General features: G+C 38.2%; 3 pseudogenes; all 3 read right to left on the bottom strand.

Annotated features, from left to right (window-relative positions):
- Positions 1 to 1,092: 1,092 nt before the first annotated feature.
- LOC132370130 (NADH-ubiquinone oxidoreductase chain 5-like) lies at positions 1,093 to 4,716 on the bottom strand (annotated as a pseudogene).
- Positions 4,717 to 6,045: 1,329 nt separating this feature from the next.
- LOC132370464 (ATP synthase subunit a-like) lies at positions 6,046 to 6,727 on the bottom strand (annotated as a pseudogene).
- Positions 6,728 to 6,977: 250 nt separating this feature from the next.
- LOC132370463 (cytochrome c oxidase subunit 2-like) lies at positions 6,978 to 7,644 on the bottom strand (annotated as a pseudogene).
- Between the last annotated feature and the right edge of the window lie 9,245 nt (positions 7,645 to 16,889).

The following is a 16,889-nucleotide window of genomic DNA, read 5'->3' as shown; positions in this document are numbered from 1 at the left end:
TACAGAAAAGCCACCTCAAATTCATTCGACGAGGGTGGTGCCGATATATGGGATTGCTGAGAGTAGATTTGTGATGACATTTGCGCCTCAGAATGATATTTGTCCTCAGGGTAGGACATTGCCTATGAATGCGGTGGCTATGACTATAAGTAGTAGGATAATTCCAATGTTTCATGTTTCCTGAAAGGCGTAGGATCCATAGTATAGCCCGCATCCTACGTGGGCATAAAGGCAGATAAAAAATATGGAAGCTCCTTTTGCGTGTATATATTGAATGATTCAGCCATAACTGATGTCTCAGCAGATGTGTGTTATGGATGAGAAGGCAGTTGTTGTGTCTGGTGTGTAGTGTATTGCTAGGAATAGGCCTGTTAGGATTTGTAGGGTTAGGCAGATGCTTAATAAGGAGCCAAAATTTCATCATGATGAGATATTTGATGGGGTAGGGAGGTCAATGAATGTGTTGTTGAGGATTTTTATTAGTGGGTGTGTTTTTCAGGTGTTGGTCATTGGTGTTCTTGTAGTTGACTGACAACGATGATTTTTCATGTCATTGGTCAGGGTTGAAGTCCATGTGAGAATAATGATGACATATACTGTATTTATTTTAAGTATTATTTTTGTGATTAGTTTTGTGGGATTTTCTTCAAAACCTTCACCTATTTATGGGGGTCTAGGGTTGATTGTGGGTGGTGGTGTTGGGTGTGGGATTGTGTTCAATTTTGATGGTTCATTTCTGGGTCTAATGGTATTTTTGATCTATTTAGGGGGGATATTGGTTGTGTTTGGTTATACAACGGCTATAGCCACTGAACAATATCCTGAGGTTTGGGTTTCTAATAAGGTTGTATTAGGGACATTTCTTTTACAGTTGGTAGTAGAGTTTTTAATGGTATTTTATATTTTGAAGGATGAGGTTGTGGAAATTGTGTTTAAGTTTAATGGGCTGGGAGATTGGGTTATTTACGATACTGGTGACTGGATTTTTTAGTGAGGAGGCTATGGGGATTGTGGCATTATACAACTATGGTACTTGATTGGTGATTGTTACGGGCTGGTCATTATTTATTGGTGTTGTGGTTATTATGGAGATTACTTGGGGTAATTAAATAGGAGTATACTCAGGGTGATGGTAATGAGGAATGATAGAAAGTATAGTTTAATAAGGCCTTTTTGGTTTGAGACTAGTGTGGAGGATTTTAGTTGAATGTAGGCTGTAGTCTTTGGTAGGATAGTTTCTAGTCAGATTAAGTCTAGTAAGGAGGTTGCTAATTTTTGGCTTATTGATAGGTTTAGATGGCGAGGTAGGCAGTATGTGATGGTGGGGAAATATCCTAAGGGAGTGGAGAATTTAGAGGAGTTTGAGGGGTGAGTATATTTTAAGTTTTGTGTGTTAAGGTTGATTTTGAATGCTAGCACGAAGCCCAGAGCTGTTACTGCAAGGGCAGTTAATTTTAAGTATAAAGGTATAGTTATTAGGGGGATAGTTGTTGGAGGAATGCTGTTGGAGATGAGGAAGCCAGCGAAAATACTTCTGATTAATAGGCGTTTGATGGAGTTAACTAAGAGTGGGTTGTTTTCATTGATAGGAGCTGAAGGAGAGAAGCGGGGCTGTCCTAGTAGTGCAAAGAAGATAATGCGAGTGCTATAGATGGCTGTGAGGGAGGTAGCGGTTAGAGTTATTAATAGGGCTCAGGAGTTGGTATAAGACGTGGTGGCGGTCTCGATAATTAGGTCTTTAGAGTAAAACCTGGTGAGAAAAGGTATTCCTGTTAGCGCTAGGCATCCAATGATAAGGGTTGTTGCAGTGAAGGGTAAGGTCTTGAATAAGCCTCCTATGTTTCGAATGTCCTGCTTGTTGATTAGATTGTGAATAATGGATCCAGAGCATATGATACTATGGCTTTAAAGAAAGTGTGTGTGCAAATATGTAAAAATGCTAGATGAGGTTGGTTGACACCGATTGTTACTATCATTAGACCTAATTGGCTTGAGGTAGAGAAGGTGATAATTTTTTTAATGTCGTTTTGGGTAAGAGCACATATGGCTGTGAACAGGGTGGTAAGGGCTCCTAGGCAGAGTGTTATTGTTTGAATGAGTTTGTTGTTTTCTGTTAAAGGGTAAAATCGGATAAGTAGGAAAATTCCCGCTACAACTATTGTGCTTGAGTGGAGTAGGGCCGAGACTGGGGTAGGACCTTCTATTGCTGAGGGGAGCCAGGGGTGAAGTCCAAATTGGCCTGATTTTCCAGCTGCAGCTAGTACGAGTCCTGTGAGAGGGAGGTTTAATGGGTTTCGGTCGAGTATGAAAATTTGTTGCAGGTCTCATGCATTTGTGTTAGATAAAATCCATGCCATTGATATAATGAATCCGACATCTCCGATGCAGTTATATAAGATTGCTTGAAGAGCAGCTGTGTTTGCATCTGCTTGACCATGTCATCATCTGATGAGCAGGAAAGATATGATTCCAATACCCCTTCTCATCCAATAAAAAGTTGGAAGAGGTTGTTGGCTGTAACAAGGATTAGTATGGTGATGAGGAAGAGGAGTAAATACTTGAAGAATTGGTTGATACAAGGATCTGAGTGTATATATCATATTGAGAATTCTATAATGGATCATGTGATGAACAATGCCACTGGTATGAATATAATTGAGAAATAATCTATTTTGAAGCTAAGTGTCAATTTAAGGGTTTGGACAGTAATTCAGTGTCAGTTTGAAATGAATATTTCTTGGCCTGTGTGAAGGAATATTATTGTTGGGATTAGACTGATAATGAAAGCACAGGAGACAGTATTTTTTACATATGATGGGTATTTATCATTTTTGTAGAAGTTTGTACTAGTTATCATGATTGGAGTACTTAGTACTAGTAATGTGATTAGGGTAAAAGAAGAGAATAGGTTTATTACTTTTATTTGCAGTTGCACCAATTTTTTGGTTCCTAAGACCAATGGATAACTACCATCCTTTAAAAGTTCGAAAAAGCCACACTATTAGGTATGGGGCATGAATTAGCAGTTCTTGCAATACTTTCTCAGTAAATAAGAAGTCTTAGTCTTCTGTTGCTAGATCCACAATCCAGTGTTTGTTTAAAACTATATTTACAGTATAGGGGACCAAAGATTATTTTGGTGTTTAGTGACAGGAGTAGAAGTGGAAGGATATGGAGGGCTATAAGGGCGTGTTCTCATGTAAAGGAGGGCATAATGTTATTGATATGGTGTGTATATTTGCCGCGTTGTGTTGTGATTAGTATATACATGGAGTATAGGGCTGTAATTACAATATTGGTTCCTATTAGGGTAATAGTGAGATTTGACCATGAGAAAGTTGATATAACTACGAACGGTTCTCCGATCAGATTAATGGTAGAGGGTAGGGCCAGGTTTGTTAGGCTTGATAATAGTCACCAAATGGCTATTAGTGGGAGAAGAATTTACAGGCCTCGGGCTAAGATTATGGTTCAGCTATGGACTCGCTCGTAATTTGAGCTTGCTGGGCAAAATAATATAGACGACGTGAGGCCATGAGCAATTATTAGGGCAGTAGCCCCTATATAACTTCAAGGGGTTTGAATGAGGATAGCTGCAATAACGAGTGCCATATGGCTGACTGAGGAGTAGGCGATGAGTGATTTTAGGTCTGTTTGAAATAGACAAATAGAGCTAGTTATGATTTTCCCTCATAAGGAAAGCATAAGGAAAGGGTATGCTATATACTCTGTTAGGGGATTAAGTACTGACATGATTCGTAGCATGCCGTAGCCTCCGAGTTTTAGTAGTACGGCTGCAAGGACTATGGAGCCTGCGATGGGAGCTTCTACGTGTGTTTTGCGTAGTCAAATGTGGAGGCCATAGAGGGGCATTTTTACTATAAAAGCTATCATGCAGGCCAATCATATAAAGACGTTGGACCAGGAGTTGGATACTGGTTGGGTTCAATATTGAAGTACTAGGAAATTTAGGGATCCCATGATGTTTTTTATATATGTTAATGCCACTAGTAATGGGAGTGACCCAGCTAATGTGCAGAATAGAAAGTAGAGTCCTGCGTTAAGTCATTCTGTTTGGTTACCCCAACGGGTAATGGTAATAAGGGTAGGGACTAGTGTGGCTTCAAATATAATGTAAAATAGTATTAGCTCTGTGGCAGTGAATGTTATGATTAGAAGTGTTTGTAACATGATTAGTATTGTGATGTAAAGTTTTTTTCGGATTAGTTGTTCTTTGAGTAAGTGGGATTGACTAGCTATTAATATTAGGGGGAGGAGTCATATTGTTAGGATTAGTAATGGTGTGGAGAGGGAATCCGAGAAGAATGTTAATGAGTAGTTGAGGCTCTTGTCGCTGAATTGGTTAAGAAGTAGGCTTGTAAGGCTAATTAATAGGCTGTGGGTTGTGGAGTTAATTCAGATTATATTGTTTTTTGATAGTCGAGTTAGAGGTATTAGTATGATTGTGGGAATAATAAATTTTAGCATTGGAGAAGGTTGAAGTTTTATAAGTAATTGGTCCCATATGTGTTTGATACTATTACTAATAGGGCTAATCCGAGAGCTGCTTCGCAGGCTACGAATACCAGTAGGATGATTGGTATTATGCTGGCTAAGGTGAAATGTGAGTTTAAGATTGTTGGGGCTGCTAGGATAAATGGTGATAATATCATGCCCTCTAAGCAAAGTAGTGAGGATATTAGGTGGGACCGGCATATCAGTAAACCTATAAGGGATATAGTGAAAGCCATGATAATGTTTATATGTACTAGGGACACTTGGTAGTTATGAGTTTAACCATAATCTAATGAGTCGAAATCACTTGTTTTATTTTAAACTAAATACCGTCTTCAGCTCACTCCAACCCCTTTTGAGTTCATTCATAGGCCAGGCTGATTGCTAATAATGAAATTAAAAATAGGGCTATGATAAGTATCATTTTTAGGTTGTTTGTTTGGGTTGCTCAGGGGAGGGGTAGTAGGAGGGCAATTTCTAGGTCGAAAAGAAGGAAGGTGATTGATACTAGGAAAAATTTTATAGAAAAGGGTAAGCGGGCAGATCCTATAGGGTCAAATCCGCACTCGTAGGGGCTTGTTTTTTCTGCATAGATGTTTAGTTGAGGAAGTCAGAAGGCAATAAGTATGAGTAATGAGGCTAGTATTGTGTTTGTTAATGAGGTCAGTATTAGGTTTATTGTTCTTTTTCGGGGTGTACCTAAACTAGCTGATTGGAAGTCAGTTGTACTAATTAATACTAAAAGGACTATGAGCCTCATCAATAAATAGATATGTAAAGAAATAGTCATACAACATCTACAAAAGGTCAATGTCAAGCAGCAGCTTCGAAGCTGAAGTGGTGGTTGGATGTGAAGTGGAATTTTAGTTGGCATAGGAAACAAACAATAAGAAAGGTAGATCTAATAATTACATGCAGTCCATGAAATCCTGTGGCTATGAAGAAAGTTGATCCATAGACACCATCTGAGATTGTAAAAGGGGCTTCGTAATACTCTGATGCTTGTAGTAGTGTAAAATAAATACCAAGAGCAATTGTAATGAAAAGGGCTTGGAGTATATTTGCGATTTCCTTCTATAAGGCTATGATGGGCTCAGGTAATGGATACGCCAGAGGCTAATAGCACAGAAGTGTTGAGGAGTGGTACTCTAGGGGGTTTAAGGGGTGAATGCCTGTTGGTGGTCAGCATCCGCCTAGTTCAGGAGTGGGGGGCGAAGCTTGAGTGGTAGAAGGCTCAAAAAAAGCTGGTAAAAAATAGGACTTCTGATACGATAAATAAGATTATTCTGTATCAAAGTCCCTTTTGGACGGTTGGTGTGTGGTGGCCTTGGAAAGTGCTTTCTCGAATGATGTCTCGTCATCATTGATATATTGTTAGAATATTAGTTAATAGGCCCAGTATTAGTAGAACTATTGAGTTGAAGTGGAATCACATGATTAGGCCTGACATTATGAGAAGTGCTGAAAGAGCTCCTGTGAGGGGTCAAGGACTAGGATTTACTATGTGATACGTGTGGGTTTGGTGGGTCACTATGTGTTGTTGTGCAGGTATAAGCTTACTAACAGGGTAAATACATTAGGCTTGAATTATAGCGACAGCAAATTCGAGGATAGTGAATAGGGCAAGAATGATAAATGTAATGAGAGCTGTGAATGTGCTGGTGCTTATTAGCACAAGGGTTGTCTCCCCGATTAGATGTATTAGTAACTGGCCTGCCATAATATTGGCTGTTAGTTGTGCGGCCAGTGCTACTGGCTGGATGAATAGGCTAATAGTTTCGATAATTACTGGCATAGGGATGAGGAAAGTGGGTGTGCCTTGTGGTAAGAAGAGGGCTAGGGATGCTTTTGTTTTATTACAGAGGCCTGTAATCACGACACTGGCTCATAGAGGGATAGCCATTCCAACATTTATTGAGAGCTGTGTGGTGGGTGTAAATGAGTGGGGTAATAGTCCAAGGAGATTGGTTGAGCCAATAAATAGAATGAGCGATATAAGTATTAGTGACCAGGTTTGTCCCCTGTGGTTATGAATACCTATTATTTGTTTTGATGTGAGTTGAATTAATCACTGTTGAAGGGAGATTATGCAATTATTAATTAGTCATTTTGATGTTGGGAATAGAATGCTTGGGAATATAACGATCAGGATGACAACAGGGATGCCTATTATTACTGGGTTTATGAAAGGGGCAAATAGATTTTCATTCATACTCTTTCTCAAGGGGCATATTGTTTTTGTGTTTTAGTGAGTGTTGATTTTGGGTTGGGGTAGGAGATGTGCTTTGAGATTTTTAGTTGAAATATAATAAATAGTGTTAAAAATATAGATGAAATAGTAACAAATCATGTTGATATATCTAGTTGTGGCAAGTCATCAAGGAAAGCTTTGGCTCTCAATCTTTAACTTAAAAGGCTAACGCTAATTTAGCTTCTTAATGAGTTTATAACATAGACACGGATCATTTCTCAAAGTATTTTAGGGGTACTAGCTCAAGAACAATTGGCATGAAGCTGTGATTTGAGCTACAGATCTCTGAACACTGTCCGTAGAACAAGCCTGATCGTGCTGATATTAAGAGTTGTTTGGTTTAGGCGCCCTGGGATTGCGTCTGTCTTTAGGCCCAAGGAGGGTATGGCTCATGAGTGTAGTATGTCTTCGGAGGAGATTAGTATTCGGATTGTTATCTCTATAGGTAAAATTACTCGGTTATCTACTTCTAGTAGTCGCAGTTCTCCTGGTTTTAGGTCTGGTGTTGGGATTATATAGGAATCAAAGTTCAGGTCTTTGTAGTCAGTGTACTCATAGCTTCAGTATCATTGGTGGCCTATAGTTTTTACAGTAAGAAATGGGCTGTTGATTTCATCTATCACATAAAGAATTCATAATGATGGCAGGGCAATTAAGATTAAGATAATGGCCGGGAGAATAGTTCAAATAGTCTCCACCTCTTGGGCATCTATTGTGTTGGTATGTGTTAACTTAGTTGTAAGTATTAGTGTAATGATATAGAGGACTAGGGAGCTAATTAGGAAAACAATTATTAGTGTGTGGTCGTGAAAATGTAGTAGTTCTTCTATGATGGGTGATGTTGCATCTTGAAAGCCTAGTTGGAAGGGATATGCCATGGAGATATACAAGATTTTCAATTGTAACTTAACTTCGACAAAGTTATATAAAGTTTTACTAATATCTCGTTCATGAAGAAAGACATAGTGGCTATGATGTTGGCTTGAAACTTATAGGAGAGGGTTTGATTCCTTCCTTTCTTGACTATTTTAGATTAATGTAGGTTGGTTCTTCAAATGTATGATATGATGGAGGACATTCTTAGTCACTCTAAATTTGTGGTAGTAAGGTCTACTGCTAATACTTCTTGTTTGGATGTGAATGCTTCTCACATAATGAAGACTATCAGTATAACTGCTGTTAATGAAATGAATGAGCCTATTGATGAGATAGTATTCCATGTTGTATAGGCATCTGGATAGTCAGAGTATCGTCAAGGTATGCCAGATAAGCCTAGGAAATGTTGTGGGAAGAAGGTTATGTTGATACCCATGCATATGATCACAAAGTGAATTTTTGCTCATGTTGAGTTGAGTGTATATCCTGAGAATAGTGGAAATCGGTGTACAAACCCTCCTATGATAGTGAAAACAGCTCCCATTGAGAGCATATAGTGAAAGTGTGTGACTACATAGTAGGTATCATGAAGGACAATGTCTAATGACAAATTAGCTAGGACAATACCTGTCAGTCCGCCGACTGTGAAAAGGAAGATGAAACCAAAGGCTCACATCAGGGCCAGTGATCATTTAATATTGCCTCTGTAGAGTGTTGCCAATCAGCTAAATACTTTTACCCCTGTAGAGATAGCAGTAGTTATAGTGGCTGATGTAAAGTATGCTCACATATCAACGTCCGTACCTACTGTGAATATATGATGGGCCCATACAATAAAACCAAAGAACCCAATTGATATTATAGCTCATACCATACCCATATATCCAAGAGGTTTTTTTTTTCCCGAGTAGTAAGTTACAATGTGTGAGATCATCCCAAACCCAGGTAGGATTAAAATGTATATTTCGGGGTGTCCAAAGAATCAAAATAAATGTTGATATAGGACTGGGTCTCCTCCTCCTGCAGGTTCAAAGAAAGTTGTATTCAGGTTTCGATCGGTTAATAGTATGGTAATTCCGGCTGCTAGGACAGGTAAGGATAATAGAAGTAATACCGCTGTGATTAGGACTGACCATATGAATAGTGGTGTTTGGTATTGGGTTATAGTGGGTGGTTTTATGTTGATAATAGTAGTGATAAAATTAATGGCCCAGAGAATTGAGGATACTCCTGCTAAATGTAGAGAGAAAATAGTACCGTCAACTGAAGCGCCTGCATGTGCTAAGTTTCCGGCTAAGGGTGGATACACAGTTCAGCCTGTGCCTGCACCGGCATTTATTACAAATGCGTGGGCTGTTACTACTACATTGTAAATTTGGTCGTCTCCGAGCAGTGTGCCAGGTTGGCCTAGTTCAGCGCGAATTAATAAGCTTAAGCCAGTGCCCACCATTCCGGCTCAGGCACCAAATAGTAAATATAAGATGCCAATGTCTTTGTGGCTGGTTGAGAATAATCAGCGATTTATGAACATAGGTAAAATGGCCGAGAAGGCATTAGACTGTAAATCTAAAGACAGAGGTTGAGCCCTCTTTTTGCCAAGTCCTGTGGTGAATGATCATTTTGAATTGCAAATTCAAGGTAGCAGCTTCAACCCTGCCGGGACTTCTCTCGCCTTTTTTTCTTGCGGCGGGAGAAGTAGATTGAAACCAGTTGATTAGGGTATTTAGCTGTTAACTAAATGTTCGTGGGAAATGTATCCCTCCAATCTAGTGAGGATTTAGCTTAATTAAAGTGTTTGATTTGCATTCAACTGATGTAAGATATAGTCTTGCAGTATTTATTGAGCAGGAATTAAGTAAATTGTAGTTGCTCAGGGCTTTGAAGGCCCTTGGTCTGGTTTAACCTAAACTCCTATTCTAGGATTGACAGTATTGGTGTGAGAGGTAGAAGTATTGTGGATATTACGATTATGGTTTGTAAAAGGGTTATTTGTTTTGTGGAGTTGAATTGTTTGTAGAGGGGAATAAAGTTAGTGCTGTGGAGTATGTGAGCCGTATGTAGAAGTATAGGTTGAGTAGTGCTGTGATGGCCATGAGTGTGGGTAGAATAATGGTATTATTTTTTGTTGTCTCTTGAATGATCATTCACTTAGGCATGAATCCTGACAGTGGTGGGAGTCCCCCTACTGAGAGTAGAGTGAGTATGGTGAGGGTTGTGGTGACAGATGTTTTGTTTCATGTGTGTGATAGTGATAGTGTGGTGGTAGTTGAGCTTTGAGTAAATAGTATGAATATAGTGAGGGTTGTTATGATATAGTAGTAGGTTTAGGATGGTTATGGTTGGGTTATACAGTAAGATGCCTGTTATTCTTCCTATGTGGGCAATTGATGAGTAGGCCATTATTTTTCGGAGTTGTGTCTGGTTTAATCCACTTCAAGCTCCGACTAGGATAGAAAGTATGGATAGGGCTAATATTAGATTTAGATTGATTGATGGTGCAATTTGATATAGGATTGACAGGGGTACAAGCTTTTGTCCTGTTAGTAGGATTAAGCCTGCTGTTAAAGGGATGCCTTGTGCTACTTCGGGCACTCAAAAGTGAAAGGGTGATAGTCCTGGTTTAATATCTAGTGATATTGTTATTATTATGCATGCTGTTGGGTTGAATAGCTTTGTGATGGTTCATTAGCCGGAGTGCAGTAGGTTAATGATGACTGATATTATAAGTAATATGGATGCAGTGGCCTGTGTTAGAAAATATTTAGTGGAGGCTTCTATAGCTCATGGATTAAAGTTTTTATTATGATAAGGATGATGGCTATTATATTTATTTCGAATCCAATTCAGGCTAGTAATCAGTGAGAGCTGGTAATTACGACTGTAGTTCCTAAAATGACAGTTGTTAGGATAATAATAAAGATAATGGGATTTATTAGTACGGGAAGGTTATAAACCAACATTTTTGGTGTATGGGCCCGATAGCTTGTTTAGCTGACCTTACTGTAGAATGTAGTGTAATGTGGTAGCATGAAGAACTTTGAATTCTTAAGGGTAGGTTCAATTCCTATGATTCTAGAAATAAGAGGGTTTAAACCTCTATTATTTACTCTATAAAAGTAACTCTTTTATCAGACATATTTCTTATGTTTGTGGAGGGATACTTGCTGTTATGATGGGTAGTGACACATGCCATATACATAGGGCTAGTGTTAGAGGTAGGAAGTTTTTTCAGAATAAGTGTATTAGTCGGTCATATCGAAATCGAGGGTAGGATGCTCAGATCCATAGGAAAGATGTTGTTAGTAGTAGTGTTTTAACAATGAGGTTAGTTGTGTACAGTTCTAGTGTCTAGGGGTTGTGGAATGCTCCTAGGAACAGAATTGTTGTGAATATATTTATTATAATGATGCTGGCATATTCTGCTAAGAAGAATATGACGAAGGGGCCTGTTGCGTATTCTACGTTGAAGCCGGATACGAGTTCGGATTCTCCTTCTGTTAAATCAAAAGGGGCTCGGTTGGTTTCTGCTAGGGTAGAGATGAATCATATTATAGCCAGTGGTCATGAGGGAGAAGATTAGTCATAGTTGTTCTTGTGTTGTGGTCAGGGTTGATAGGGTAAAGGATCCATTTATTAGGAGTACTGATAAGAGGATGATTGCTAATGTTACTTCATATGAGATTGTTTGTGCTACTGCTCGTAGGGCTCCAATTAATGCGTATTTTGAGTTGGAGGCTCAGCCAGATCATAGAATGGAGTATACAGCTAGGCTTGATATTGCTAATATGAATAACACTCCTAGGTTTATGTTGATGAGGGGGTATGGTATGGGTAGAGGGATTCATATTGTGAGGGCTAGGGTTAGGGTTAAGATAGGTGCGATGATGAATATGGAGGTGGAAGATGTGGCTGGTCGTAGGGGTTCCTTAGTGAATAGCTTGATTGCATTGGCAAAGGGTTGGAGTAGGCCATGGGGGCCTACAATGTTTGGCCCTTTTTGGAGTTGCATGTAGCCTAGGATTTTATGTTCTACTAGTGTCAGGAATGCTACGGCTAGGAGGATAGGGATGATGAGCATTAAAATGTTAATTATAAACATTTTGTTGGGGAGAGGGTTTGAACCTCTGAGTATAAAGGTTTAAGTCTTATGCAGTTACCGGGCTCTGCCACCCCAAAGAAACCCTGGTCTTGGGTGATTCGTTTGTGCTTGCTTATTAATTTAAGATTAGGTCATTAATTGTTTTGAAGGCACTTATTTAAAGTGGGCCTTATTTCTCTTGTCCTTTTGAACTGGGAGAAATGCGTAATAGATAGAAATCGACCTGGATTGCTCCAGTCTGAACTCAGCACGTAGGACTTTAATCGTTGAACAAACGAACACTTAACAGCGGTTACACCATTAGGATGTCCTGATCCAACATCGAGGTCGTAAACCCTATTGTCGATATGGACTCTAGAATAGGATTGCGCTGTTATCCCTAGGGTAACTTGTTCCGTTGATCAATTTTTTGGATCAATAAGTGATACTATGCTTTGGCTAATAGGTCTAGGCTTTAATCACTTGGAGGGTTTTTTGTGCTCCGAGGTCACCCTAACCAAAATTGTCAACCCATGTGAAATTTTGTTATTCCTTGGTGGTTCAAGATTACGTTTTTTTGGGTTGATTAATTGAAGCTCCATAGGGTCTTCTCGTCTTATTTTGTTAACCCCGCCTCTTCACGGGAGGTCAATTTCACTGATTAAAAGTAAGAGACAGTAAAACCCTCGTGTGGCCATTCATACAAGTCCTTATTTAGAGAACAAATGATTATGCTACCTTTGCTCGGTCAGGATACCACGGCCTTTTAGTGATTGTCACTAGGCAGGCTGTGCCTCTAACACTGGTGATGCTAGAGGTGGTGTTTTTGGTAAACAGGCGGGGTTTGTGTTTGCCTTTTACTTTTCTTTAATCTTTCCTTAGGTGCATGCCTGTGTTGGGTTAACAGTGTTTTTAATAAATAGTTTAGTGTTGAATTATATTTATTTACTGTTAATTTTCAGTATATTATTAGTTGCCGATATAAGCTTGTGAAAGGAGAAATATTTCTTGTTACTCATGTTAACAGTATTACTTCTATAGTCTTATAGATTTGTCCAGTAATAAGGCTAGGAGTTGATTTACTTAATATTGGAGTTGAAATGTGTTTTGTTGTTGAGCTTGAATGCTTTCTTAATTGGTGGCTGTTTTTAGGCCAGCTATGGTGTTGTTTGTTTTTACTCTCTAGTCAAGGTTGTATCCATTTCTAAAAAGCTGTACCTTTTCAGACTAACGTTTAAATATACGTTGAAGCTTATTATGGTTTTTAGTATCATTTAACGTTGAACTGAAATTATTTTCCTGGACAACCGGCTATCATCAGGCTCGTTAGGCTTGTCACCTCTACTTATAAATCTTCTCACTATTTTGCCACATAGATGAGTTTGTTCTAGTAACTGTTCATAAGTAGCTCGTCTGGTTTCAGGTAGTTTAGCTTAAGTGTTCTTTGTTAAATTGTTACTAGTTAAGTCATTATGCAGAAGGTACAAGGGGTAAGCTTTGCTTTTTATTACTTTTAATCTTTCTTTCACCATTCCCTTATGGTACTTTCTCTATAGCGCCATCAGTGTTTAAATTTCTATCTCCTATGCTTTAGATGTCTGGTGAATGTTTTATTTGACTAGGTTGTGTTAGTATGGTGGGAAAGGTGTGGGCTACATTTAGTTCAAGACATACATAGGTTATGAAATCTTCTAAGTGTAAACTAGGTGCTTTATTTAAGCTATGTCTTGTTTTATCCAAGCACACTTTCCAGTATGCTTACCTTGTTATGACTTGTTTATCTTTGCTTAAAGTTTAAGCAAAGATAAGCTCTGAAAAGAGAATTTCTACATGAAAAGAAAGGATTAAAAGAAAATGGACCATTGATTATATTCTTCAAAAATATTAATGTCTTATAAGACAAAGCAAAGCTGGGGAACTGTTCCAGATTAAAGGAGGCACAGTAAGTAACCACAACATATGTTGTAGGCTGAATCCTGTACTGGAGGGAAAACGATGCTGAAAAGGACATTCCTGGGCAGGTAAATTGACAAAAGTAAAATATAGACAATAGATTATAAAATTATATTTTAACGTTAAATTTACTGAAATTGATGACCAAACTATTGATATGTAAGAAACCATTCTTTTTCTTAGGAAATGCAGATAGACTTGTTTAAGAGTAAAGAGCCATGATGTACACAACTCATTTTCAAATGTTCAGGAAAAAACGTAACATGTATTTGCATATAGAGAAAGCAAATGGAACAAAATATTAATAATAGATGAATCTGGGTAAAGAACAGAGGGTGTTCTTTACCATTTTTTGCAACTTTTTGTAGGTTTTAAATTATTTCCAAATATAAAAAAATTTAAGAATATACCTCATTGACATCATCCCACTTAGGGTAACCTTCCCTTTGAGAGTCTCTGACTTTAATTCCCACTGATGTCACCACCACACCCAGCTCCCAGAAGTGTGCAATTCCAACTTTAAAACAGTTGCTTTAGATTTTTCTCCCAGACAAAACCATGGAATCCTTTTATTATAACTGAGGTCCTTACATTTTCAACAAGAGTTTTACAAAATACTGAAAGAGGGCCAAAAAGAAAATGAAATAAATGAATACAACCTTAAAAAAACAAAATGTTTAAAAAATGTTGTAAAAAACCACGTTTACAACATGTAGGTTTCAGATCTAAAACATCAACATGTAGATTTATTTTGAGTCAGAAACATCAGCTCAAACTTGCTTTGTCACATGATAGCTGTATGCCTAAAGATGGTCATTTTGTCTCTTTGTTCTTCAGTTTTCTTATCTGTTATATGGATAACATATAAATATCCACAGCCCACAGAGTTGTAGTTAGTATAATAGATAATATTGTAATAAATCTCCAGTACATAACAGGAACTAAACAAGCTATGTTAAGAATATGAATAGGTTCATCAAAGAATTTTACTAGATCTCACATTTCTTTATTGACAAATAGCTAAACTCTTGTACAGGCATACCTTGTTTTATTGAACTTTGCAGATACTGCATTTTTTACAAATTGAAGGTTTGTGGCAACCCTTCATTGAGCAAGTCTATCGGCTCCATTTTTCCAATAGCATTTGCTCACTTTGTATCTGTGTACATTTTGGTAATTCTTACAATATGTCAAAATTTTCATTATTATACTTATGCTGATCTATGATTAATGATCTTTGATGTTACTATTATAATTGTTTTGGGGTACCATGAACTGCACCCATATAAGATGGCAAAATTAATCAATAAAAGTATGTGTTCTGACTGTTCCACTGACCAGCTGTTCCCTCTCTCCCTCTCCTTGGGCCTCCCTATTCCCTAAGACACAACAATTCTGAAATTAGGCCAGTTAATAACCCTACAATGGCCTCTAAGTGTTCAAGTCAAAGGAATAATCATACCACTCTCATGTTAAATCAAAAGCTAGAAATGATTAGGCTTAGTGAGGAAGGCATGTTGAAAGCCAAGACAGGCTGAAAGCTCTGCCTCTTGCACCAAATGTTTAGTCAAGTTGTGGATGCAAAGGAAAAGCTCTTGAAGGAAATTAAAAGTGCTACCCCAGTCAACACACAAATGAAAAGAAAGTGAAACAGCCTTATGGCTGGTATGGAGAAAGTTTTGGGGGTCTGGATAGAAGATCAAACCAGCCACACCATTCCCTTAAGCCAAAGCCTAATCTAGAGCAAGACCTTGACTTTCTTCAATTTTATTAAGGCTGAGAGAAGTGAGGAAGCTGCAGAAAAAAAAGTTTGAAGCTAGCAGAGTTTGGTTCGTGAGGTTTACAGAAAGAAGCCATCCTTATAACATAAAAGTGCACAGTGAAGCAGTAAGTGCTGGTGTAGAAGCAGCAGCAAGTTATTAAGAACATCTAGCTAAGATAATTAATGAAGGTGGTTACACTTCACAACAGATTTTTAATGTAGATGAAACAGCTTCTATTGGAAGAAGTTGCTCTCTAGGACTTTCATAGCTAGAGAGGAGAAGTCAGTGCCTGGCTTCAAAAACTTCAAAGGACAGGCTGACTCTTTTAGTAGGGTCTAATGCAGCTGGTGACTTTAAGTTGAAGCCAATGCTCATTTACCATTCAAAAAATCCTAGGGTCCTAAAGAACTATGCTAAGTCTACTCTGCCTGCACTCTATAAATGCAACAACAAAGCCTGAGTGCCAGCACATCTGTTTACAACATGATTTACTGGATATTTTAAGCTCACTGTTGAGACCCATTGCTCAGAAAAAAAGATTCCTTTCAAAATATTACTGTTCATTGACAATCTACCTCATCACCCAAGAGCTCTGATGGGAATGTACAATGAGATTCATGTTGTTTTCATGCCTTTTAACACAACATCCATTCTGCAGCCCATGGATTAAGAAAAACATTTGCCATTCAAGTCTTGTTATTTAAGAATTGCATTTCATAAGGCTATAGATGCCATAGATAGTGATTCATCTAATGGATTTGGGCAAAGTAAATCGAAAACCTTCTGGAAAGGATTCACCATTCTAGATGCCATTAAGAACATATGTGATTCATGGGACAAGGTCAAAATATTAATGTTAACAGGAGTTTGGAAGAAGTTGATTCCAACCCTCATGGATGACTTTGAGGGGTTCAAGACATAAGTGGAGGAAGTAACTACAGGTGTGGTAGAAATAGCAGGAGGACTAGAATTGGAAGGGGAACCTGAAGATGTGACTGAATTGCTGCAATCTCATGATAAAAATTTCATGAATGAGGAGTTGCTTCTTATGGATGAGGAATGAAAGAGCCTTCTGGAGATAGAATCTACTCCTGGTGAAGATGATATGAAGATTGCTGAAATGACAAAAAAAAAAAAAAGATTTAGAATATTATGTAAACTAAGTTGATAAAGCAGCTGCAGTGTTTGAAAGGATTGACTTCAATTTTGAAATAAGTTCTGTTGTGGGTAAAATGCTATCAAACAGCGTTGCACACTACAGAGAAATCATTCATGAAATGAAGAGTCAATTGATGTGGCAAACGTTATTGTTGTCTTATTTTAAGAAATTGACACAGGCACCCCACCCTTCAGCAACCACCACTCTGATCATTGAGGCAAGATCTTCCACCAGCAAAAAGATTTCAACTCACTGAAAGCTCAGATGCTGATTAGCATTTTTTAGCAATAAAGT

This window comes from Balaenoptera ricei, chromosome 8, assembly GCF_028023285.1.
Source record: "Balaenoptera ricei isolate mBalRic1 chromosome 8, mBalRic1.hap2, whole genome shotgun sequence".
NCBI lineage: Eukaryota > Metazoa > Chordata > Mammalia > Artiodactyla > Balaenopteridae > Balaenoptera > Balaenoptera ricei.
The sequence above is the reverse complement of the archived record's forward strand: the minus strand, read 5'-3'. Positions and strand labels throughout refer to the sequence as shown.